This window comes from Amphibalanus amphitrite, unplaced genomic scaffold (assembly GCF_019059575.1).
Source record: "Amphibalanus amphitrite isolate SeventyFive unplaced genomic scaffold, NRLGWU_Aamphi_draft 000533F_arrow, whole genome shotgun sequence".
NCBI classification, from domain to species: Eukaryota; Metazoa; Arthropoda; class Thecostraca; order Balanomorpha; family Balanidae; genus Amphibalanus; species Amphibalanus amphitrite.
This window is the reverse complement of record NW_024882027.1, coordinates 192,149-216,479: the sequence shown is the minus strand read 5'-3', so window position 1 is coordinate 216,479 and position 24,331 is coordinate 192,149. Positions and strand designations below refer to the sequence as shown.

The window sequence follows — 24,331 nt, the reverse complement described above, 5'->3', positions numbered from 1 at the left end:
CTCATATTTGTTTGCTGGAGCGGGGTGTTTGACACCTCTCGTGAGGTATGAGAGTTATATGAGAGTTATATAGTTATTCTACCGTGCAAAAGACATAAGTTGGTCCGGAAAGGCGACCTCGCACTCTGCGGGGAGGGGGCATGTCTCCAAAAAGGTGTCCGAACCCCCTAAAAATTTAGCTCGCATTGCGGTTTCCTACACATTCCTGTACAATTGAAAAATTAGAATATACAAGTCGGTAAGTTTTTACTCTGAACAGCAAATTTTCCTCCTTTTCGGGAGCTGCGGGGAGGAAGCAGTTGCCCCGAAATGCCGTTCCTCTCCCATGGATCCGCCGCGCGCAAAAAAAGTTCCTAAAAACTTATCGATCGTCTACAAAGTCACAATCTAAGAAACAAGTCGCTTAGAATTGAGTCATAATATTCTAATGTAGTAAATGCATGGGAAATAGGTATTGAATTGCGCGGACGCGAAAGAACCGCAACCTAGAAAGCATCGAGTAGTTAAGTCGCTTAGAATTACAAACAGTTTTCCATGAAAAATAAATACAAGGATGAGTAAGATAAATGGGTCGTACGAAGGCGCAGCTTGGGAACAATCGAAAGTTAATTGCGTATGTAAAACCATGTCCTTAGCCCCTAGGTAATTAACCCTCGCCCCGTTGGGGGGGCCATTTTGGCCCCCCCCTGTGGTTTTTCCTGAATAGCAAGAAAACGGCGGCGCGCAGCGCCGCCAAATTTTCAGTACCTTCCCGGGCATCAATTTGACACCTTCACACCAAATTTCAAGTCTTAGGTCACCTTAGGTCAGGAGTTATTGAGGTCAAACTGAGGTCATGTTCGAGCAAAAATGAGCAAAAAACATGCAATCTTGAAACGCTCACCAAATCTACAGTTATCAAGCAATTTCAATGTTCTTTATATGGTCTAGTAGACAAAAAGCGGCGCTACAAAACTGCTATCTCGGATTTTCAAAATTTTGGGTTTTTGACCCAAAAAAATTCAAAAAACTGATTTTTTTAGAAAAACTAAAAAAAATCCAAAATTTTTCCGAATTTCGAAAAAAACCGGAATATATGTGATAGTCGCTGCGCTCCTATATATACATACCAAATTTCAGATCGATATCTCGTTTTTTGGCCAAGTTGTAGCGAAAAAACTGTTCAAAAATGATGACGTCAAATTTTTGAACTCAATTTTTAGCGATTCTAGACCTCGTACGGCAAAACAAAGACCACCATTGAACTCCCCGTGACGAGCTGCATCGATTCGATACTCATTTTATGCAAAAATATCAACTTTGAAATTTGACCTAATTTGACCTGACCTTGACCTGACCTTGACCTGGCCTTGACCAAAACGTGACCTAAGCTGGCCCCAAAGGCTGCCTGACCCACATAATCGCATTTGTCATGTAAAATGGACCATAAAACATGTATCACACGACACTTTCATATTGTGACCCCCCAGTGACCTGACCTCTGTGACCTGACCTGGTATCAGTGACCTCAACTAGCAAAATATGTGTTTGAAGAACATTTCCCCATCGATGATTTTCAATGAAATGCATTTTACTCGATTTTACAGCGCATTTCTTGAAATGCCTGTAAACGGTGAAAATTGGACCTTTGACCTGACCTGTGACGTCATCGGTTTGACCTAGGTCAATAAAATTGGGTCACAAGGTAGTTCCCTGATAGGGCTATCCAACACCGTTTGCCGCTTGTCGCTACGTTGCGTGGTTCTCGAGATCTTAGGGGGGGGGCCAAAATGCCCCCCCCCCCAACGGGGCGCGTTGCTCGGCAGAGCCCAACGGGGCGCGGGTTAAATGCGTGGGCAAAAGAAACTACTGAGTCCTAAAACCCTTGAAGCCTGAGTAATTGTAGATCGGAAAAACATGCCTCTTCACAATTAGCATGCCATGGTATACTCGGCCTTTCCATAAATCAGGCATTCATTAATGGTGCTGTAAGGTGACTATTTTATTTCGAAGGCTGATGCTGGGCCGCTAATTGCCGGCTACGTAGTACGTATGCAGTTTTTAAGTGAGACAGACTTATATGTATATAAGTTATTAAACAGGATTGCACATGACTTTAAAGCATGTTGACTAAAAAAAGCATTGAATAACGACACTGTCGGCTGTACATTTTACAACACAGGTAACAATGCAAGCGCTGCAGACGCTAACACTTTGAATTAATGAAAACCATCATCTTGCATGCCGTACAGACGCTGGTATGCAATAATAATCGCGGTTCGGTGGCATCGCCAGTTTGTTTCGCATAGCAGCACGTAACGAGAATTTGGCCTTTCGGGACCGGGGCCGGCGGCACAGCATACCAGCAGGCGCATCCCACTACTGCCATCTGGTGGCTGGACTTTGAGCAATGCGGCACAGCGGAATTTCAGGCGCTAGTCGCCAGTGCCATCTAGTGGATGGAATGTAAGCTTGATGGTGCGATATTTGAGGTAGGTACTTGTTCACTAATGTTACGCTCTCTAGCACTACATTCAAGCAGAGTACCACAGACAGACCCCATCGGAACAGGATAAGGAAAACAAAAAGACATTCCCAACATTGAACTTGATTTATGCAGGCACCTGCATTGTAGACAACTGGAATGGGCAATGTGCATTGTGCATTGAACATTGTAATTACTGCACATGCATTGAATGAGCCTGTCGTAAAGGAAAAGAGATAACCCTTTATCGCCGACTTCACCGTGCTTGGGCGCGTTATATTTGCTTGCAGTGCTGAGTGCAGTGGTCGGCTTTGTTCGGGGCGCTGCAATGATTAAAAACTAGCCTAAAGCTACAGTCAAATATATGCCCTTATGGCTTTTTGGGTGTGCTTCGTTTTATCCATACCCCAGGAACCAAATAAACCCGACATAGGGTGTCGTCTGACGGGTAGAGATCGCTCGTGTTCTTTCACATTTCATCAAAGGCTTAAAAGGCTGCTAAACGGGAACCAACATACAAGCTTTAGCTGCTGCAAGCATGTCTCTTTATACTAGTATTCTTTCATGTGCTTTCAATGATGGCAAAACAGCTATAGTTCCAGCGGGGGTATAATGCTTATTGCAGGATCCTCGGTGATAACATTATCATTTTCAACACACTATACCTTTACATATATAGATTTAACAAACATACATCAAGATGGTTTTCAACATTTTTTTGGTGTAGGATTAAAACGAGAAGGGACTGAATTTTGATTACGCACTGAGAGATTAAAAACCATTGCTCGGTCGTATCAACCCCTTCTATGGCGGGGAGAAGCCTGCCACCTGTGACATGATGCCTGATAAATCTGTGCTACCGCTGTGGCCTTAAGCCGAGCTGAAGATTGCAATATCGAGCTCGCTGAAGGTGGTTCTCAACTATATCATTGAAATTGCCAATGTTAGTACGGAAAATATGTTCATGTTCAGTATACTCAGTATAATTGTTTAAGTATAAAATAGGAGCGTTTCAATCAAAAGCACTGTATTGATGGTAAATATTTCAGTCATTTTGGTAAAGTTCTTTGTATGATTACGTAACGCTCGAGTTTCAACCAATTGCAAACTAAGTGTCATGCAACATTTTAAGTCGTCTCTGCATAAACACTTTTTACAGTTGGAAACACAAATAATTTATTCGTATCACGGTATACTCGGTGAGTACATACATCATGTTGGAACACTTCCGCGGACAGACTTTAAACCAACGGTCCAAGCGGCCTGTTGGCCTTTCAGAGCCCGGGCAATCCGCATTGAGCCTAAGCTACACTAGCATGAATTCCGACGTTTTTTCGGTTTCTGCGGGATTTCGGCTCGCGTCGTCAAGTTCGCCTCATAGCGAATGCATTGCGCAAGCTACACTGCCAGTCTGGCGTCCCGTGGAACGAAAACCCGCAAAAACCGACGAGTCGGAACCGAAAAAAAGTTCAGAGCTGTGAACTTTTTTTCGGTTTCTGCGGGATTTCGTTTTAGTGATGGATGATTAGAAGTGATTGTTGCTAATAATATTGTGACGATGGAACAGTTTCAAATGTAAATAATGAAAATGGTGTAATTCATGATTAAATAAGACAAAATGTGTTTCAAAACTCATCATTCTACATCAAATATGATAATTGTAATTAAACTGACAAATGATTATGATCGAAAATCTTTCCTTGTTAGTTGCAAAATCTTTAAAACAATTATTTAATCATAATTTTGTTAAAACACGATAATATTTAACATGAATAATTACATAAATTTATCATTTATCCATCACTATGCTACAAACAACACCGTCCACGCGGCGGCCGCCCGGAACGAAAAAACGCAGAAACCGTAAAAACGCGGAAACCGAAATCACGCAGAAACCGAAAAAACGCTGATAGTGTAGCCTGAGCTTTACGCTCACAAGTCACATTGCTCTCTCCTTGGCGTGCCCAACAAAGCAGTTCTGCCTGTTCTCAAGCGTTTGCTGGCAGGGAATGGTGGAAGCGTTTTTCTCCATATGCCTTGAATTGGTGCCTTGAGGTGCCTTGAGGAGTGGAATGTGACATGAAGCAAGCTCTTGTTGGCGAACTTCGCCAAAGATCACTTCTTACCGCCTGAAAAAAAAAAATAGAGCATGACAATCGGCATCTTTAATCCATGAGTGGCCTATAATTCCACATATGTCTAAAAAAAAAACAACGAGGAATGAATGTTTTGTTAGAGAGTTTTTTATATAAATTGACTTTTTTAAACTTAGACACATTTGAGCCAGCTCTACCAAGTAACGAAGTACATTTAAAGACATGATGTGGAGATGAATTGTGAATTAAAATGAAATCGGACTTACTCCACAAGAGTTCGTTGGGTCGGAGCTTTCGAATTGTATTACAATTCTTCGTCAGCGAGAGTCGTATCGGATGTTAAGATCGAATCGAAGGTACAGTGCGGATCGAACAAAATATGATATATATATTTTATATATTTTGTACATATATATATACATATATACATATATATATATATATACATATATATTTTGTTCGATCCGCACTGTACCTTCGATTCGATCTTAACATCCGATACGACTCTCGCTGACGAAGAATTGTAATACAATTCGAAAGCTCCGACCCAACGAACTCTTGTGGAGTAAGTCCGATTTCATTTTAATTCAAGTAACGAAGTATTGTAGCATATGTTTGTTAGAGGTGTAACAGTGGATGCCGTTTGACGATAAAAATACCTATCATGAAGTGGTATGATATTGATTTAAATTATATCTCAGAACTATCATAAATTGCATGAGAGGATCTAACGCACCTTTTTTGCCGCCCTTTTCTTTCGCGGCGGCCTCCTTCTTGGGGGCGGCCTCCTTGGCAGGCTTCTTGTCCTCCTTGGCCGGGGAGCCAGCCGGCTCGGTGTCTCCACCCTCCTTCTCTGTGAAGGGGGGGAGGGGCAAAAGTCGGTGAGAATGACAAGCTGCGATGAGATGACTCATAACTGATCGACAGATCTGAAGGATGACGCGACGACTTATCAGGATGACGAGATGACCGATCGACAGATCTGAAGGCCACAGTGCTATGAGCAGAATTATTACCACATGGGCAAACGAGTAACGGCTAACAGGCGATGAACTTGCATCGAAGAAAAACATTTTACAACGATAAATATTGTGGATAAATGTAGCAAAGACTCGTATGTTCTTGGCCGACATAGACATAGATTGACGGGCCATTCAATTTTTAACAGGAGACTGTTAAAGGGACCCTCCCACCTTCAAAAAAGTTAATAAATTGGCATGAAAGTGATGTCGCTCGATTCAGAAAGAGTAAAAACGAATATCTACCAAATTTCACCGAAAAATATTCACCGGTTTTCAAGACATTAAACTTTTACTTTTGTTTACTTTTTGGGATCTCCGCTGTTCCTAGCGACTTCATTTTGGAAGTGCGGCGTTTGCGGCAGATGTTGCGCGCAAATAGCATATATCCACCACTGCTTCACAAAGATGTTAGTATAAGCTTTTAAAATCGTTAGATCACCGCTGACGTCACAAATTCTAAGGGGGCATCCCAATGCATTAGCCCCTTAGAATCCGAAAACTGCAAGTTTGAAATTCCATATCTCCGAATTAAAGCATTTCTCGATGTTTTGAGTGCCCAAACCGGTATTTGCAGGCCATGGCCACCAATTTGGCTATCTCAACTCAAAACTAATGTTAAGGTGGGATAGTCACTTTAACACCGAAGTGACTCTTGCTGAATCAATATCTGGAGTCAGTGCATGCTTGTTGCTGGGACGGGGGGCTGCCTGTTGCTGGACGGCTCAAACCAGTGTGTCAATAGGCCAATGGATGGTGCACAGGTCGGGAGGGTCGGGCGATGCCGGCAATGCAGGCGGTCGGGAGGGACTTGCAGCTAACAACGAGTAACTCCCGTTTATATACTAGGCGCTAGAACGATAATAAATATTAATCTTATCCGCCCAAGATCTGTCGTTTTAGTTTTACAGGGAGGACATATTGTGTGATTCTATTTTTTTTACATTTTTTGTGATTATATATTCCCAAACCCCCGAGGGCTTTGGGTATGCCCTGATGATTCACAAAGAAGGATTGCGCCTTTATGGAATCTCAGATTGCTTTGTTCTGAACAGTTTTCGTTACTTTCGGTATTTTCGCTTATGACGTTACGGTCTTTTTCATGAAGGTTTGAAACGAAATGATATAAACAATAAACCATATCAGAGCCGCAGAATGTTTGGAATTAGTGAGGCGAGGGGGTGTGGGTCTGGGCGGCTAGGAGACGAACCACATCCACACGAGACGAGCCACGCCCACACCAACTGCCACCCCACCGCACGAGAGTCTGTCCCGAAGGAGCTATGTAATGATGTGGGCTGCCCAGCCCGTGACAGGAAGCTTGAGACGTTAGAGATACGGATTTTCGCGCCCTAAGGATATAGAACAGTTGGATCCGAGATACGTTTTTTTTTTTTCTGAGTTAGGCGTTTTCGGTCTGACGAGACCATATCAGATGCTCCGGAATGATGATAGGAATAAGGGGGAGACATTGGTCTGGGCGGCACCCTGGTGCTCCTCCGGGGCTGAGCCCATCCAATGGACAGGCCACCCAGCCCCCTGACACTCACTGCACCCGGCTACGGGTGTGCTCCTATATGGGAGCTTGCCGCATGGGATAAAGTTACCCGTCCAGTCCGGTACAGGGGTTTGAGGCGTGGGGGAGAAGGATTTGACTGTCTTGAGGATGGAAACCACGGCACGGAGGACATAAGAATAAGTGATGCTGCTTTTCGTTCAGCCTAGCAGAATCATGGCGACCGAGAGATGGGTGCGCCTCTCCCCTTCCCGATGGGACCAGAGGATGCATGCAGCCGATGCTGCAAGTTCGCCGGAAAGCAAGCATGCACGGAGCGCACGCAGCCAGCGAAAGGTCTGAGAGGGGCGACTTGATGGCCTGCAGTACTCACTGGGTCCTCCCTTCTTCATACTGGTCACTGAGAAACCACAACTAGCGGCCACAGTCTCCCAATGGTAAATGACGAGCCCGCCGCCAGGAGCCCAGGAGAGGCCGTCAGAGCTCAGATGGCGCTAGTATCCAGCCCATGGTTCGATTCGACCCGTCACGACGGTAGCGCTGACTGGTGGCCGTCCCGTGAACTGAGCTGTGGCGTTGCCGCCGCCGCTACCGTTAGCTGCAAACCAGAAATAACCAGAGCCGGCTACAGCGCAGTTTGGCTATCGATTCAGATCGACCGAGGGGGTCTGAGCTCAGGGGGGGGGGGGGCTGAGACAGCACCGGCCTCCGGAGCTCGGAGTGCCGCGCCTCATAGCTGATACAGGCATTCATGTAAACCGTTTTCGGAGAATGACTCACGTTATGCATGGCCTGCCGGGAGGCGTAGAAATGTTTGCAGAAATACACGAAACATATCGGCAGGACAATGCCGCACGAGGATGCTAAGAAGTATGGTGGCGATGATGTTTGCAGATGACTTCGAATGGTGATTGAATTTATTTGCATTTAGCAGTGATAGATGACGGATTCGTCGAGGGTACCTCCCTCAATCTTCATATTATACACAATACAGGGGCCGCTAGTGTCCCCACCAGGGGCCGCTAGTGTCACCACCAGGGGCCGCTAGTGTTACCGTCAGGGGCCGCTAGTGTCACCGCCAGGGGCCGCTAGTGTTACTGTCAGGGGCCGCTAGTGTCACCAGACGTGTCGCCCCCAGGGGCCACTAGTGTCACCACCATGGGCCGTTAGCCTAAAGGCTCCTCCATAACGATAACGTAAGATCAACCATCTTATCATGTCGTACTTTCATATTACCGGTATTTGACGCAGCATGCATGATGATATGGTATTGACAAGTGCGCATCTGAGTCAACGAAATGGTTCATTGGAAAGTCAAAGTGGAATTTTTGCGGCACTATTATCAGCCTGTTGGCTGTATGGAGACGAAACACAAGATTGCATTTAGTGCACTGTAAAGGCCCAAGTCTTTGTAAATTGGTTCAACCGTTCCATGCTTCTATCCTCAGGATACTGAAATCCTTCTCCTCCACACCGCAACCCCCCTCCGGGCTGGACAGGCAACTTTATCTCATGCGGGCTGCTCCCTTGGAGCGGCACCGCTGCTCCCGAGGGAGCGCACCCCGTAGCCGGGTGCAGTGAGTGCCTTGGGGCTGGGTGGCCTGTCTTCGGACGGGCTCAGCCCCGGCGACTCACTAGGGTGTCTGCCCAGACCAATGTCTCCCCCTTATCCTATCATCCTCCCGGCTCTGAAATGGTCTTACTGGACCGAAAGGGCCTAACCCAACAAAACAAATAAATTGGTTCAATAGTTACAACCACCGTGAATACCTTATTTTCTCTTTATCTGTGGGTATTGTGAAGACGGTCCAACTTCTGTCACTGAATTGATAGTCACCTCGTTATACGAGTACCTATGTGCAGAGTGCACAGCCGGCAGGGTGTGCCCTGACACTTGCACGACTTTCGGTCACGATTTTGTCGTGGCAAGCCGTGCCATTTTCGTGCACGAACTGTGATGGCTCCCGCACTGTTCATGACTAGTGCACGACCAGTTCACGACGATTTCACGAATAATTCACGAATGCGTGCCCATCAGTGTCCTCATTGACACGGACTGATACGACGAGCTCACACATAGTTTCCGCATAGTTTGCGCATAGTTTACGCACTTCCCGCATTGGCACGACAAGTTTGCGCAATTTGTGCCGACTTGGGCATGCCATATAAAAATGTGACCTCCCATTTACCTATTTCTCCGTGTCCTGGCCTGACCCATCGTGAGCTCCAGTGACGCAAATGTCCTGACCGGACCTAATGTGACCAGTTTGACCTGGACTGACCTATCGTGACTTTGGCTGACCTCTGTGACGTGGCGTGACCCATCGTGACCTCATGGTGACCTAACCTGACACCGTGTGACCTAATTTGACCTCTGTGACCTAACCTGAGCCCGTGTGACCTAGTTGGACCCCTTTGACCTGAAATGACCCATTAAATATATTTTCGGTCATAACTTCCCATCTAGGCGTCCAATCGACTCGGGAAAAAACCAAACAATCCCAAATTTCGCGCTACGAAGCAAGCCGAGATCCACACATTGGCAAGGGCTGGTACGACGAGTACACGAATACTTTTCGCATAGTTTGCGCATAGTTTACGCACTTCCCGCACCGTCCCGACAAGTTCACGACGAGTTCACGAACAGTTTGCGCATAGTTCACGATCCGGTCACGAAATTTTGTCGTGACCAAAACTTTGAACATTTCAAAGTTCTCACCCCGACATGGCACGAAGTCACGACGAGCTAACGCACACTTCACGTCAGTTTACGACTAGTATGCGCACGGGCACGATTCGATTCGTGCCAATGCGTGCCACAAAATCGTGCAAGTGTCAGGGCCCCTTAAACCGTCAGAACTTCTAGGAAGTAGGAAGTAATTGTATTTTTCGTCTTCTGTGAGGTTTCCAAAAGTACTTTTCGACAATCAGGAAATGAGATTCAGTTAGACTTTCTAGAGCATGAACTGCATCTCATATCGTCATAGATAACACTTAAAGATAAAAGATAACTCTTCCATTAGTGTTTGTAGGTACCTATCTGAATTCTGAATTGAGATATGCAATGTCTGAAAACATCGGTAACCAAATTACTATAGCGGACTACCCTGCCAGATTCCGTAGCCAAATATCCGGCCGACGATGGCTATTTCTGCACTGTCGCTCGCAGGCTGACAGGCATGCTGAATCGTCCTTCGCCGACTGGGGGCCGGCCAAGGTGAGTGTAGCGCCATCTACGCTCTCGCTGGCATCGTCCCCTGGCGGCCGACTCAGCAGTCAGCACAGGAGGAGCTCCCGAGCAACCGCACGTGAAATCAGCACAAGCCATGGGAAAAGGAGGACCTAGTGAGTATCTCAGCGGCGGCGTCCGCTTTGCTGACAAGCACTGTGAAAGGTGACATGTGCTGTGCGCTCGATGTTGTCTATAGCGGCTGTTCGTGACGCTGCTGTTTCCTCTGAGCTGGGGGCTCGGTGCGAAGTTGGCCGACGCGCCGACATTCTCGGGCAGCCTGCCCAGCGGTGACCGATCCGCCAGCGGACTGTGTTGTCATAAAGGAAGGCGGTGATGATACTTTGCGGGCAACTAACGGAAGGTCATTTGGCAATCATCGATATCATGCCTCGTTGACAGCTCCAGTTTATTCATACGATCAAAATCCGGCATGCGTTTTAAAGGTAGTGTGCCAGCTTTCCTGGACCGTATGGAGTTAATGGCCCAGATAAGGAGAACCGGATTTTTAGAACTTATCCATACCTTCAAAAGTCATGGAAACGTCTTAAATTCTTCGAATTTTGAGTACCCCAGTGCGAAATTCGCCCCGACGGGTTGTCGGTCGTACCCCAACCACATTTCACACCACTATGAACAATAAATGCACACACTGAAATCGCTATTACCGATATGCTCATCCAATCAAGTTTCGATAAACCCGTTCATCATCATCTCCTGCGGTTTCGAACGCGCCTGTTAGGTGGTGCGGTAGACCGCGCCCAAAGCCAGGGCCCCGGTAACGTGAGGTAGCCGAGTCGGGGCAGCGTGCGCTGACCCAAGCCGGGGCCGCGCGTCCTCCCGGTGTCATGTGATAGCCCGGGGCTGCCCGCGGGGATGCGGTAGACCGCGCCCAAAGCTGCTGCCCCGGCTTGGGTCAGCGCACGCTGCCCCGACTCGGCTACCTCACGTTACCGGGGCCCTGGCTTTGGGCGCGGCTTCTGCTCATACTTTGTGGTGCGGTGGTGGTGCGTCGGGCCGCGCGCTCTGACTTCGGCCAAGAAAAATGCGTCAGCTGATCATTGTCATTTCTGCCACTTGCGTGTGGTGAAATGGGGTCATAACTTAAGAGACGGCTTTTTCATATCAATTATTTTACATAAAATCATATTTCAAACCATAAATAATGTTCGACAGCCAAATAAAAGAAACAATACCAATACAGGCTTACAGTTTAAGGCTCGACATTGTGTTGTCTACGATTAGACAGCTGATAACTCATTCCCGTACGCCGTAACTCTATAATGACCTTTGCTTATTGTCACATGTGCGCCGCATTCGCGATTGTTGCCGACGCCTGTTTGCAGGTCAGCCCACTACAGTTGTTATACATATCGAAAAACCGATAAACTTTCAGGCGAAAGGCACTATTCCAGGCCCATTTTTGATTTTTTTTGCGATATTAGGTAAAAACAGAAGCTTCTTATCCTAGGAAAAATAAAATGGGAAATCTTTCAAAGGTGGCACACTACCTTTAAACTGATCCTAAACAAGTAACGTTCTGCTCATCAAAGTTTTTCACTATGTCCTTCCCAAGACACCTTATGCCACTAGGTCCTCCCAACTTCTGTCCTTCCCAGTTTTGTCGTCCCAGACTGCGATCTGTCCTCCCTATAGCCTTGTCATCCCCAGCTTTGGTTTTGCTTTCGCCGGTGGCACTTCAGAATACGATCGATACCAGTCAGACACAACTGAAGCCTAACAACATTCAGTCCACGGAAGTGTCTGTGACATTTTGACCTTCCTCTGCAACTGCCACCGCTAGCCTGGCCTGCCTCCTTACTTTTTACTCAACCTATGACCTACCTGAAACACACCTGACACACGTGATGCGCATGACACGCCTGTTCGTCTGACACACAACTGTCTCACTTCTCAGAGAAGGGTGGAGCCGCCCCTGCCGCCGATGCCGGCAAAGGAGACAAGAAGGCCCAAGGCAAGGGCGGAAAGGATGCCGGTGGAGCGAAAGACAACAAGGGCGGAAAGAAAGGCGAGTAGACCTACTAAATACCTAAGTTGTTAATTATTACGAAAATGAACAGTCTCAGAAAGTCATTTCAATTTCTAGGTTTTTTAAAGTGGTAAAAAGTTATTCACATATCACATGTGGTCATTCACTAAATATCGGCAATTTTATTAGCAAATTTCCTTATCATAATTTTATTATACATTAATCAATAATTAAGTATATTAAATATCCTTATACTACTTAGTACTTAATTATTGTAGCAGATTCCGAGCCATCCGATGGAATAAAGGTTTGGGTCGAAGAGCCATCGCGGATCGCCATTCTCAGCTTTCAAAACAATCACTGTACTTTGTAGGTTTAGCTGGTGGCCTTTACCTATAGCTTACTCAAACAGGGATCCAGAAATAAGGAACAAACATGCAAACAAGCAAACTTGAAATTCACGTCTGTATTCTGTTTCTTTTTCAGGTGGCAAGAAGTAGCCTCGGCTGAAACCCGTGATCAACGTGATCGTGCTTCATCTAATCAACGTGATCGTGCTTCGCTCCATGCGGCGCATGGAGCGAAGCCATTTCCATGTCTGGAATATGCGTCTCAGCTCGCACTTCCAAAGCCAGCGAGCAGCTTAAAATTGGAATGACACATTGATTCAAGTCCCAACTCCCAAACTTGCTCGAAGAGCAATAACATCGTGAATAATGGATCGAAGACTTGAGTGCGATTGGTGTGAAAAGAATCTCCATGAGCTTCTAATCTATCCAAAAGTGGCTAGAAAGCTGAAATGCGTGATTCGGAAATGATGCAAGGTGAAATGTTGGAAACTGATATATGCTGAGAGAACATGTGAGCTCGACTAAATCTAGCCGCGTATATAGGCTGTTGTCTTGCAATACTGCAAGCAGTGTAACCCGACACCAATGGTAATGTCTGAGCTTTCAGAGCACCTTTGTTCCCCGCTGCGGTAGCTTTGTTAATGTTACCCCTAGTTCATAACGTTGAGGAATCAACATCTGTTGACAAATGACTTATACCATCGTTAAGGTGACACTATGTATAGTGTATACGCAGTTCGGACTCGAATAAACGCGCGCCGAAGTGCGGTCAAGACCACATAACTGATTGAAATGAAGCCTCCAAACTCTCAGACGTGATTGCGACACATCTTTGGATGTGCGAACGCTAAGTTTCATGCTACTTTAACCTCGCCGGCACAGGAGGGGGGGGGGGGTTGATGCAACCCCCTAGGGCTTTTCGCGAATAACTCGCGTAAAAAGCGGCCGATCGCAACGAAACTTTCAGTACCCTCGCATTGATCAATTTTACACCTACCCTGAAAATTTCACGACTCTGACCCAAATGAACTTTGACCTGTGACCTCCTTTCCGAGACCATGTTTGGCCGGAATCGCGATTCGGCGTATGTCGGCTCGCATTAGCCGCGCGTTTGCAAGCTTTTCGTGGTTTCAAACGTTCAAGCATGTGATTTGATGTTGCTCCCATGCATTAGGGTGGGTGTCAAGGTCACCTGAAGGTCAGGTCAGGTCATTGACCTTTGGTGACCTCGGCTTACTTTTTCGAGTTTTACATGTTTCTAGGCTAGTTTTTAGAGCTGGATTCGAATTTAGTAACCATTTGAACATCTACGAAGTAGTTTTGTTGCCTTCGTAACATGTTACGAAGCTGTCAGAGGCGGATGACAGGTAGGTACTACGAATACCCGTCACGACCCCTACCGTTTGACCTGACCTGACCTGACCCGACCTGGTCTAAACGCTTAACGACATCATCTGTGATCAAAACTAACACGATATTCGTGATCATCACTCCGGAAAACCTCTTAGCAGCCACACTTTACGGCTTTCTAACAGGTCCCGATATTCCTGATTTTTGTGTCATTGACCCAAAAATCAGTCCGGATAGAATCAATCGATTGACCTGGAAGGTCAACCGATGACCTAGGACCTTAAAATTGGGTATCATTTGGCTTCCTCTCGTGACGGGCAACACGCTCGTTTTTTTCTGCGAAGCTCTAGCTCCATCAGGGGCCAAACGCGAGGGGGGTCGTACCAACCCTCCCCCCTTGTGCCGTCGAAGGACTCAAAATAGCCTGTGCCGGTGAGGGTTAATCTTGTTTGGTTGATCTTTGCTAAAATTTTATTTATTCCACACGACTAGCTCTGGAGACCATAAAATGTTCTATGTAAAAAAAAAAAATACGGAAAATATTGCTACGAAATTCCTTCCATGAACACAATTTGCAGCTTTTTAAGAGATTATACAAGAAAGAAAACAGAACTATCAGCCTATATTCTCAGGCTCTTTTTGCTAAAATGCTCAACAACTCAGGATTGTCGAATGACTTTTTTTCTATTTAAAAACAAAAAACGCAAAGCTTCGGTTAAACATGCGTGTTTTCATATTTTAGAAAAAAATGTATAATCTAAACAAATAATGTACAGTAAGCTATAACTAAGTTTTAAAACAAATTCATGCATGAAATTTGGGAATCGCACCAGCAGTTATGGAGATAAGAGGGATAGAGAGCAATAAAGTCATCGCGTCGTGTTAAACACTCCATATACCGGGCTTCTCAAAAAAGTTAGACGATTTTATAACTAACGTATTGAAGGGTGTATCAGTGTAACAAAACATAATTGGGTATCACCTAAAAGCCTCATCAAAGACATTTCGTTTGAGGGGATTTCGATCCTCGGCAGTCGCCTTTCTGAGCCGCGCCGAGGTTATATTCGAGATGATTCCCTTTTTGCTCGATGCGCAGTTTAGCCCGGCGCAGCGCGACCTCTGCTGCAGCACGACCCACGGAAAGCTGCAGACGGCACACCGCTGACTTCACTGCATCCTTATGATCTTCGGAACTTTTTGGGTGGTTTCGGTACACCTGGGACTTGAGGTGGTCCTATAGGAAAAAGTCCGGTGGGGTTACGTTCGGAGAATTCGCCGACCACGGGCGTGTCTCGAACCTCGAGATCACGCGCCGCCCGAAACGCTCCCACAGCCCCTCCCGGTTTTCTTTAGCGGTATTGGCGGGGCACCGTCTTGCTGGAACCATTGGATCTTAAGCGTTTCCGGATCTCTGCTCATCCTGCAATTGCAGAACCCTCCAAAAACGTCGCCAGAGCCACCCGATATCGCTGACCATTGACAGTCTGAGTAGCGCATCTCTCACACGAGTGGTGTTCGCCGTGAGCTTTTGATTGGGTTTATGGCCGCCGCTGTGTTCCTTGAATTGCGTGAACCATATTGTTAACACTTCCTCCAGCCAGAAACTTGTCAATAATGTGGAAAATTTTGTTTCAAGATGTTGCTCTCTTTGCCCTAAAGTGTTTGCGGATCTTCCGTGGTGTCGAACCGACCGACGTAGTCTGGGAAAGCATAATTTCACGAGTTATGCTTTTACTTTCTAAGACCACGGCTTCATTTTTTAAGCTCAAATCATGGTGTCATATAAATCTACGAAAAATTCTCCGTTTTTCCACGTGCATTGATTTTGCTTAAATGTTGTTAGGGGTCCTCTATTCGCAAAAGAAATCCGTCTAACTTTTTTGAGAAGCCCGGTATTACTCCAGATGATTCGCTGTTGGATTTTATCAGGTTGAGCCAGGAGACCAGTCGTACCTACCATATAAATACAGAGAGTAAGATGTTATCATTTTATTTTCGATAACAGTTTTCCTGCAAATGCACAAGAAAAAAATCTAGATGGCAGTAACACAACACATGCGACAGTTCTTCAAACACGTTTATCTTTTGACGCTAATCCGGTCCCAGTTATATTTAGACTAGTTATTCAAACAATACATGCGCGGGCAAATAAATACTGCTCCGTACACTTCTCCAAGTTCAGGAAATTTCACAACAGTACAATCCTCAGTCCCACAGGTGTTATGCCAGAGATTCCTGCCTAGTCTGGTCATCATGGTATATGGTCGGCCCAGGACTCCAGCAGTCAGCACATCTCCAGAAGCTGCCGTCGCGGGGAATCTGTGAGCCATGCCCTGCGCCGCCGTCCTCAGCATTTTCGGTGCCAGCCTCTTCTAGACAGCAGCGTCTCCTGCTAGACAGCCCCTCGAGCCCAGCGCTGCCTAGTCAGCTGGCTGATGAAGTGATGATAAGTAGTGTGAAATCGTCCCCCGGGGTCACTTCTTGCCTCCTGAAAACGGAACATGAGCATGACGTTAGTACACAGATGATACGCTCAATGATGTCAGTGATTACTGGTAGGACCAGGCCTGTCGGATTATTCCTCGCTACAAATGATCGGATAAAGAAAGAATTACTTGCGAAGTAATATAAAAACTGTAACAATATAGCACATAGGCATACAGGAATTGCATTAGAGTCGGCTCTTAAACAAGACATTCCCTTTGAACACGTGCACTCGCCTTTCTTTCCGCCTTTGGCTTCTTTCGCTCCTGCGGCCTCCTTGGCTCCCTTGGCGGGGGCCTTCTTGTCTCCCTTAGCGCCGGCATCAGCGGCAGGGGCGGCGCCACTCTTCTCTGCAAAAAGTTAACAATCAGCACCAAGTGTCCAATGTTGTAATCGTGTCAGCTCAATACCAAGATACCAAGCTCAAGCGCAAGAACCATGCTCGGCTTTTGAAAGGCAGTAGAGCCTCAGGTCACGGCTGGCGGCCGGAGGCAACAGGCTGCCATCCTCCGGTCACGTCTCCCCCTCCCCCCTGCCCTGGGGGCGGGCGGGGCGGGCGCGGTGCCAGCCTATCGACCCGGTCAGCCCCCCGGGATAGTCCGGATGGAACCGGTTCACACCGGCTGACCTGGCGGGGTCAGGCAAACTCAGCTGACGAAATCTCAGGTCATGCACGGTTTGAGACCCTACAGAGCTATTGTGCCCGTGCTCAAATCTTAGTTCTCCTTCGGTCAAACATTTTTTTTTTTGTTGGCGTAAAATGGCATATACCGTGCAAAAATAGCATATAGCCAACCGGTCATAACCGGAAGTTCATTCAAGAAGGAACGTTTGCATTGTTTCCTTATCCATACAGTCGGGCATTGGCTCGTCTGTGCTAATCGATATGCTACAGACCACAGTTTAACTAAAGCAGACACCAGTATGCACGATATAATGCAAGCTATTTTGTTATCCACAGAGCGATATATTTTTTGCATGCTGTATGCTCATTATGATCAGTTACTCGTATCCATCACATGTTTGATTATCTAAATTGAACCACAGATCCTTATCGTTCGGCTATCGGAATGAACGAAGATAAGTATGTTGATCATAATGTGTGGTGATACTCTGCAGGGTTAAAAAAGAATTATGAAAGCCATAAACCCGCCAATTAAATATTGTGAAATCGCTTCATTTCAGCCTTCAACAGTACTACCCAGAAGGTCTAACGCCTTTGCAATTTTAAAGGGGTGGTAGCAACATCTCAGTTTTCGCACTCCAGTGAACAAACTAACGGGAAATCAAAGCGTAACCGACGGTGATGGTGATGCAAAAGAGATGCCGTATAAGATTAAATTCGAGAGTAAGCGACTGGCTAAGGGACGACGGTGAAAACAGGGCGCCTGGGGCGATTTGATCAAGGTTCGTGAAATTTACACGTGACGTTTGGGATATACAAGGCCCTTGGAGCGGGAGAAGTTCCAAATGTCACGTGACTAATATGCCCTCCGGCGCCCTGTTTTCACCGGCGTCCTGGCTAAGCACTGATCGGCGCAAAACTGGAAGGATAGAGCAGGGCTGTGCCAATAACCGACTGTATGCACTCACCTGGCTTGCCCTTGCCCATGTTTTCTGGAGCTGGTGGGTGGCTGCTGGCTTCTCCGGAGGTCGCTCTGCGCTGACTGCCCTCCGTTCGCCAGGGGGAGTGTCTGTTCGCCTCGGGTGGCGCCACCGTTCACCACCGACGCAGACCGGCCCGAGGCGGTTCGCGAGGGCCGGATCCGACCGCCACCGCGGACAAGACTCGATCTAAACCGTCAATGGCTCGTTGGTACTGAGGCTAGTTTTACCAACAGAAAAATAGCCGCCTGCCGGATTTTTTTTTCGGACTCTAAGACCGCTTCACATATGGAGTGTAAACGGTGAAGCCCTATCCGTTTACGCGCTCAGCGCTTTTACGCTCCATATGTAAAGCGGTCTATAGGCAAAGAATTCCGGCAGGCGGCTATTTTTCTGTTGGTAAAACTGGCCTCTGTATAGTCGACTACAGAATGATGTACCACTTTTCACAGGCAATAATTTGCATGAAGTGGTAGGCTGTGCCGCATCACACGGGCTGAGTTCACAAATTATAGCTTTGTCCCAATGCTCACAATCGACACTTGCGTGATAAACGGCACAAGTTAGCGCTCCGGTCAATTGATAGCTTCTGAGGAGTGGAACATCATTCTGTAGTCGACTATACATACAGGATGTTTGATGGTTTGTCCTTGAGGGAAAGACGGTTTAAATGACAGTGAGGCTTGCAGTTCAACCCAAAAAATTTAAACTCGTTTCAAGATCATTACTTGACCGGGGAAGATCGTGTTTCGTCGATCCGTTATGCAGGGCGTCCGCTTTTAACATTTCACCAGCAAAGGAACTGGTTCATGCATTTTCAACAAGAAGTTAGCCTGCGCCGGGACGGGGGAGGGGGCTGTACCCAGTCAGTTTTTTTTTGCAAAACGACTTTCGGCAGAAAAAAAAAACACGATAATTGCCTCATTTTATATAAAAAAGTAATGGTATCACTTGCGACTATGAGTCAATTACGCCAGATTGAGCGTAAATGGATAGCTGGCGGAACGCCTGTTGGTTGACCTGACCTGACCTAGCTTGACCTACCCACAAATTCATAGATGCCTTATCTATGAAAAGACGAAATTCGAGCACGCTACCGCATAAAAAGGAAAGCCTGACAGCTGCATACTGTCATGCTGTCAATGTACTCATTGCATGCAGGGTCCGACTTTCCTATTTAGGCTCGTACGGTGTTCGTATTCGGTAAGTGATAACATGTTTGGTGAATGGTGATTTATCCCGGCGTTGGAAAATGCGTATCCGAGCTAAGGGAACAATTCCTGGGAACATAAACATTCGAGTAACTATGAGGGACTGAAAAGCCTAAAAACATTTATCGGTAAGCCACTATCTGCTAATTCTGAGTTACGGCAGCTTATGAAAATGGGCATCGTATAGTCATTTATAAGTAGGCAATGTGTGTCACTTATGCCAATGCCTAGGCGCAGCAGCTTATGAAATGGACATTTTCAATAGCGGTAATCAATTTTTGTTTTGTTGGGTTAGGCCCTTTCGGTCTGACAAGACTATTTCAGAGCCGGAAGAATGACAGGAATTAGGGGGAGACATTAGTCTGGGCAGACTGGGCAGAAACCCTAGAGAGTCGCCGGGGCTGAGCCCGTCCAGAGTACAGGCCACCCAGCCCCCCCCCCCCAAGCACTCCCTCGGGAGCAGCGATGCCGCTCCAAGGGAGCAGCCCGCATGAGATAAAGTTGCCTGTCCAGCCCGGAGTGGGGTTACGGCGTGGAGGAGAAGGATTTCAGTATCCTGAGGATGGACACGACGGAACGGAGAGATAATCAATTCATAGCGGTATCTACCTATGTTATGCAGCACAACCAATCTTCAGGCGTTAGTTTCTACTAACAAATCTATTGCCATCAAGAGACAAGAGCTCTGCGGTGCAGCATACATTCAGGCGCTAATTACTGCTGCCATCTAGCGACGCGATTAGAAGCTTTGCGGCACAGCATGCATTCAGGCGCTGATTACTGCTGCCATCTAGCGACGCGATTAGAAGCTTTGCGGCACAGCATACATTCAGGCGCTAATTACTGCTGTCATCTAGCGACGCAATTAGAAGCTTTGCGGCACAGCATACATTCAGGCATTGGTTACTGCTGCCATCTAGTCTAGCGCCTAGCGGCATGGTTAGAAGGTTTGCGGCACAGCATATACTCAGGCGTTACTACTAATGCCATCTAGCGACAAGACTGGAAGCTCTGCGGCGCAGCATGCATTCAGGCGTTTGTTACTGCTGCCATCTGTCGACGAGAGAGGAAGTTCTGCAGCACAGCATACCTTCAGGCGCTTACCCGTAGGATTTTAGGACTAAAGTACGTATCGCTAAAGTACGTAGGACAAAAGTACGTATGCAAATGTTCGTACGCAAATATACGTAGGCGATAAAGTTCGTATGCCAAAAGTACGTACGCAAATGTTCGTACGCAAAAGTACGTATGCAAAAGTACGTAGTGCATAAAGTACGTATGTCAAAAGTACGTACGCAAATGTTCGTACGCAAAAGAACGTATGAAAAAGTACGTAGTGCATAAAGTACGTATGCCAAAAGTACGTACGCAAATGTTCGTACGCAAAAGTACGTATGCAAAAGTACGTAGTGTAAAATGTACGCATGCCAAAAGTACGTACGCAAATGTTCGTACGCAAAAGTTCGTATGCAAAAGTACGTAGTGTATAAAGTACGTATGCCAAAAGTACGTACGCAAATGTTCGTACGCAAAAGTACGTATGCAAAAGTACGTAGTGTATAAAGTACGTATGCTAAAAGTACGTACGCAAATGTTCGTATGCAAAAGTTCGTATGCAAAAGTACGTAGTGTAAAAAGTACGTATGCCAAAAGTACGTACGGCTCGTATGCCAAAGTACGTAGTGTATAAAGTACGTATGCTAGAAGTAGGGTATGGTAGTGTAAGTTGAGCCACTTTTTCTTTATTGCTACTCTGTTGCCATACCAACAGGGAACTCATGATAAATTCATATACCAAATAGGTAATATAGCTATGTCCATTTCGCCCATTTACTCATCGAGAAATTTTGCTATGCCTTGTAACAAATGCTCATTAAATAAAGAATAAGAAAGGTATTACACATTGATCAACTTAACCCAAGGGTGGGGTACGTACTTAATACCCTACGGGCTACGTGCATTTGCTATGCGTACTTTTGTCCGTGACGTACTTTTGTCCACACGTAGGGTAGACCGGGGCAAGTCGCCCCGCCGAGGTAAAACGCCTCACCGATGTTTCTCGGAACTGGCAGGGTTCTGGGGAAAGATCCTCTCTTCTGTTAACCCTCGCCGGCCGAGGGGGGGGGGCGGGTGCCGCCCCCCCCCCCATAGGGTTTTTTCGCGATAGCTCCGAACACGCTGGCGATAGAGAGCTGAAACTTGGCATACCTGACCTTTGATCCAAGCCGGATCTTTTGACACCAACCGCATTTTTGGGTCAGGTCAGGTCACTGACCTATGACGTCATAAGTGAACCTCTGCACGGTCTTCAGATGTCGCAACTTCGCAACGCCCTCACTGCCAGAGGAGATGTCACAGGGAAATGAAACTTGCAGGATCTAGTATCCATTATGATTCCCACAACTTGTATATCTCGGATTTTTCCTAAAGGTCATATGAGGTCAGGTCATTTTCGTGACCTCACCATTATGAGTCAATGGGGAAAAATTCAAACTGCTATTCTGGCGCCGGGAACGATCTCCAACTATCTCAAGCACACAGAATCGTGATTTGATGCACTCCTTGCAAGGTTAGATGCGTCACTTTTGCAATGTTGACCTTGCGTGACGTCATTTATGACGTCATCAAGGTCATATTAGTTTTTCGTCAATAACTCTTGATCAAATTGAGCTAGCGAGTCGGGAAAGCCACCAATGGACTCGGGAAGACCTGCCGAATCGAATGATATGCAACATGACCTCTTTCGACCAACTTCGTGACCTGGGGGTGCTGACCTGACCTTGACCTGAGGTCAACACCCCAAGTTGACCTGACCCGGACAAAAAGTATATCATTCGACGCGCCTGAGCGAGACGAACACGATGCTGCCAAAATCGGCGCTCTGCGGCCGTTTTTTGCGAAGTTATTCACCAAAAACTGAACCGTACCTTGGGGCACTTGACCTGACCTCAGAGGTCACCGGTTGACCTAGGACCTTAAAATCGGGTACCAATCTCTGCGTCTCGTAACGGCGCACACGCTCGTTTTTTCCGCGACGCGCTAGCTCCACCAGGGGCGAAACGGCGAGGGGGGGGTCGTACCCGCCCCCCCCCCCTCGGCCGGCGCGTATGTAGAAAACCAATAGGTCCGGCGAGGGTTAAATGTGCACTATATGATCATTATATGGGCAGACTGGAAAGAAATTGTGATAATTCTCTAAGGAGATATAGCCAAAAATGTGTTTGTTGAGTGATTTTTATGTTTGGTTGTCTGATTATACATCATCGCGTTCTTTTGTGGTTCACATCAGGTTAACAACTTTTATGTATTTTGAACAACTGTTGTCTAACGCTTATGATGCCGGGTTGGTTCGTGTTAAATTATGTCTTGCTGGAGCGCAAGGCGTTGTTCGCTGACCGAACTACGTGATGGGGTAAAACGCCCGAGTAGGTCGCGGGGCAAAAAGCCCCATGAGGCGTTTTACCTCATGTGTTGTTCGGACTACCCACTTCCTAATGTTCGGTAGCTGGCGAACAACAAGTTTCTATGCATTTATATGTATTTTTCTCAGCAATTGTATGGCAAAGGAAGTATATTGTTAACTGATTTGCATTGCAATAATTTATTATTTGGCCTTATGAGGCAGGTGAAAAACCTGGTCATACAATAGTGTCATAGCTGAACACTTGATAGGATGGAAGGTGTTAGACAAATGTATATTGATACAGACAAGTAGAAAAACACGGAATAAAACACGGAAGGTGTTACCTTCAGTGCCGTGCCTCCAGCGGTCTAACGGACCTCTCATATAAGATTTAGCCAACTACCATGTTCAATCTTTAATCTAGTGTATGGGGCTTCTTGCCTCAGGCCGTGGGGCGTTTTGCCCTGGGGTTGGGGCAAAATGCCCCATTTGCAGTTGCTTCACAAATCACTTCCTAGCTGGGAGTCCGATCACAAGTGAATGAATTTGAGGGATGGAATTTAAAATAAAATGTCCAAAGAACACATTGAGCACAAATTTGGCCTTCCAGGTCAAGGTGATGTGAGACAAAAGAAGGTACCTATGTAGCAAAATAAATTATATGGGGCGTCTTGCCCAAGGCTACTTTATACCCTACGTACATTTGCTATGCGTAGGCTTTTGTACGTGACGTACTTTTGTCCATACGTACTTTATACCCTACGTACTTCTGCGATACGTACTTTTGTCCGTGACGTACTTTTGTCCATACGTACTTTTTACCCTACGTACATTAGCTATACGTACTTTTGTCCGTGACGTACTTTTGTCCATACGTACTTTATACCCTACGTACTTCTGCGATACGTACTTTTGTCCCAGACGTACTTTTGTCCATACGTACTTTATACAGTACGTATTTCTGCGATACGAGCTTTTGTCCCTGACGTACTTTTGTCCATACGTACTTTATACTGTACGTACTTCTCCGATACGTACTTTTGTCCTTGATGTACTTTTGTCCATACGTACTTTATATTGTACGTACTTCTGCGATACGTACTTTTGTCCCTGACGTACTTTTGTCCGTACGTACTTTATACTGTACGTACTTCTGCGATACGTACTTTAATCCTACGTTCTTTTGCTTACGTACTTTTGTCCTACGTACTTTAGCGATACGTACTTTTGTCCGTAACCCTACCCGTAGCACCATCTAAACCGTCTGCTGCAGCCTGGCCGCGCCTCAAACACATTATCGGTAACGGGAACATCGAACGTTCAAATGGCATACCTCACTGTATGTACTTATATTGTATAGGCACGACAAAAATAAATGTCTCAGGCCCTTTAGCCTTGCTTTAGCCCATCAAAATTCTAGCCTCAATTGTAGGCCAATGTAAGCGTTCCCACACATCGACTTTCGGGCTACCTTTTTCATCGCTGCATGGTACATACGTGGAAGCCTCCAGAGAAGCTTTTGAAGATTCGTTAGTGGTATCGATGCCTTGAACCTACTCATGACGCAAGGGACCAAAAGGCTCCGTATTCCCTCCGAAAGTAAACACAAAAATA

At 46.3% G+C, this 24,331-nt stretch overlaps 1 long non-coding RNA gene across 1 annotated transcript; it reads right to left on the bottom strand.

The window, feature by feature from the left end:
* Positions 1-4,392: 4,392 nt before the first annotated feature.
* On the bottom strand, positions 4,393-7,581 carry LOC122393404. Its single transcript, XR_006258693.1, has 3 exons — positions 7,469-7,581; positions 5,297-5,413; positions 4,393-4,593 (listed from the first exon to the last, which is right to left on the bottom strand). It is a non-coding gene; the product is annotated as an uncharacterized LOC122393404 (long non-coding RNA).
* Between the last annotated feature and the right edge of the window lie 16,750 nt (positions 7,582-24,331).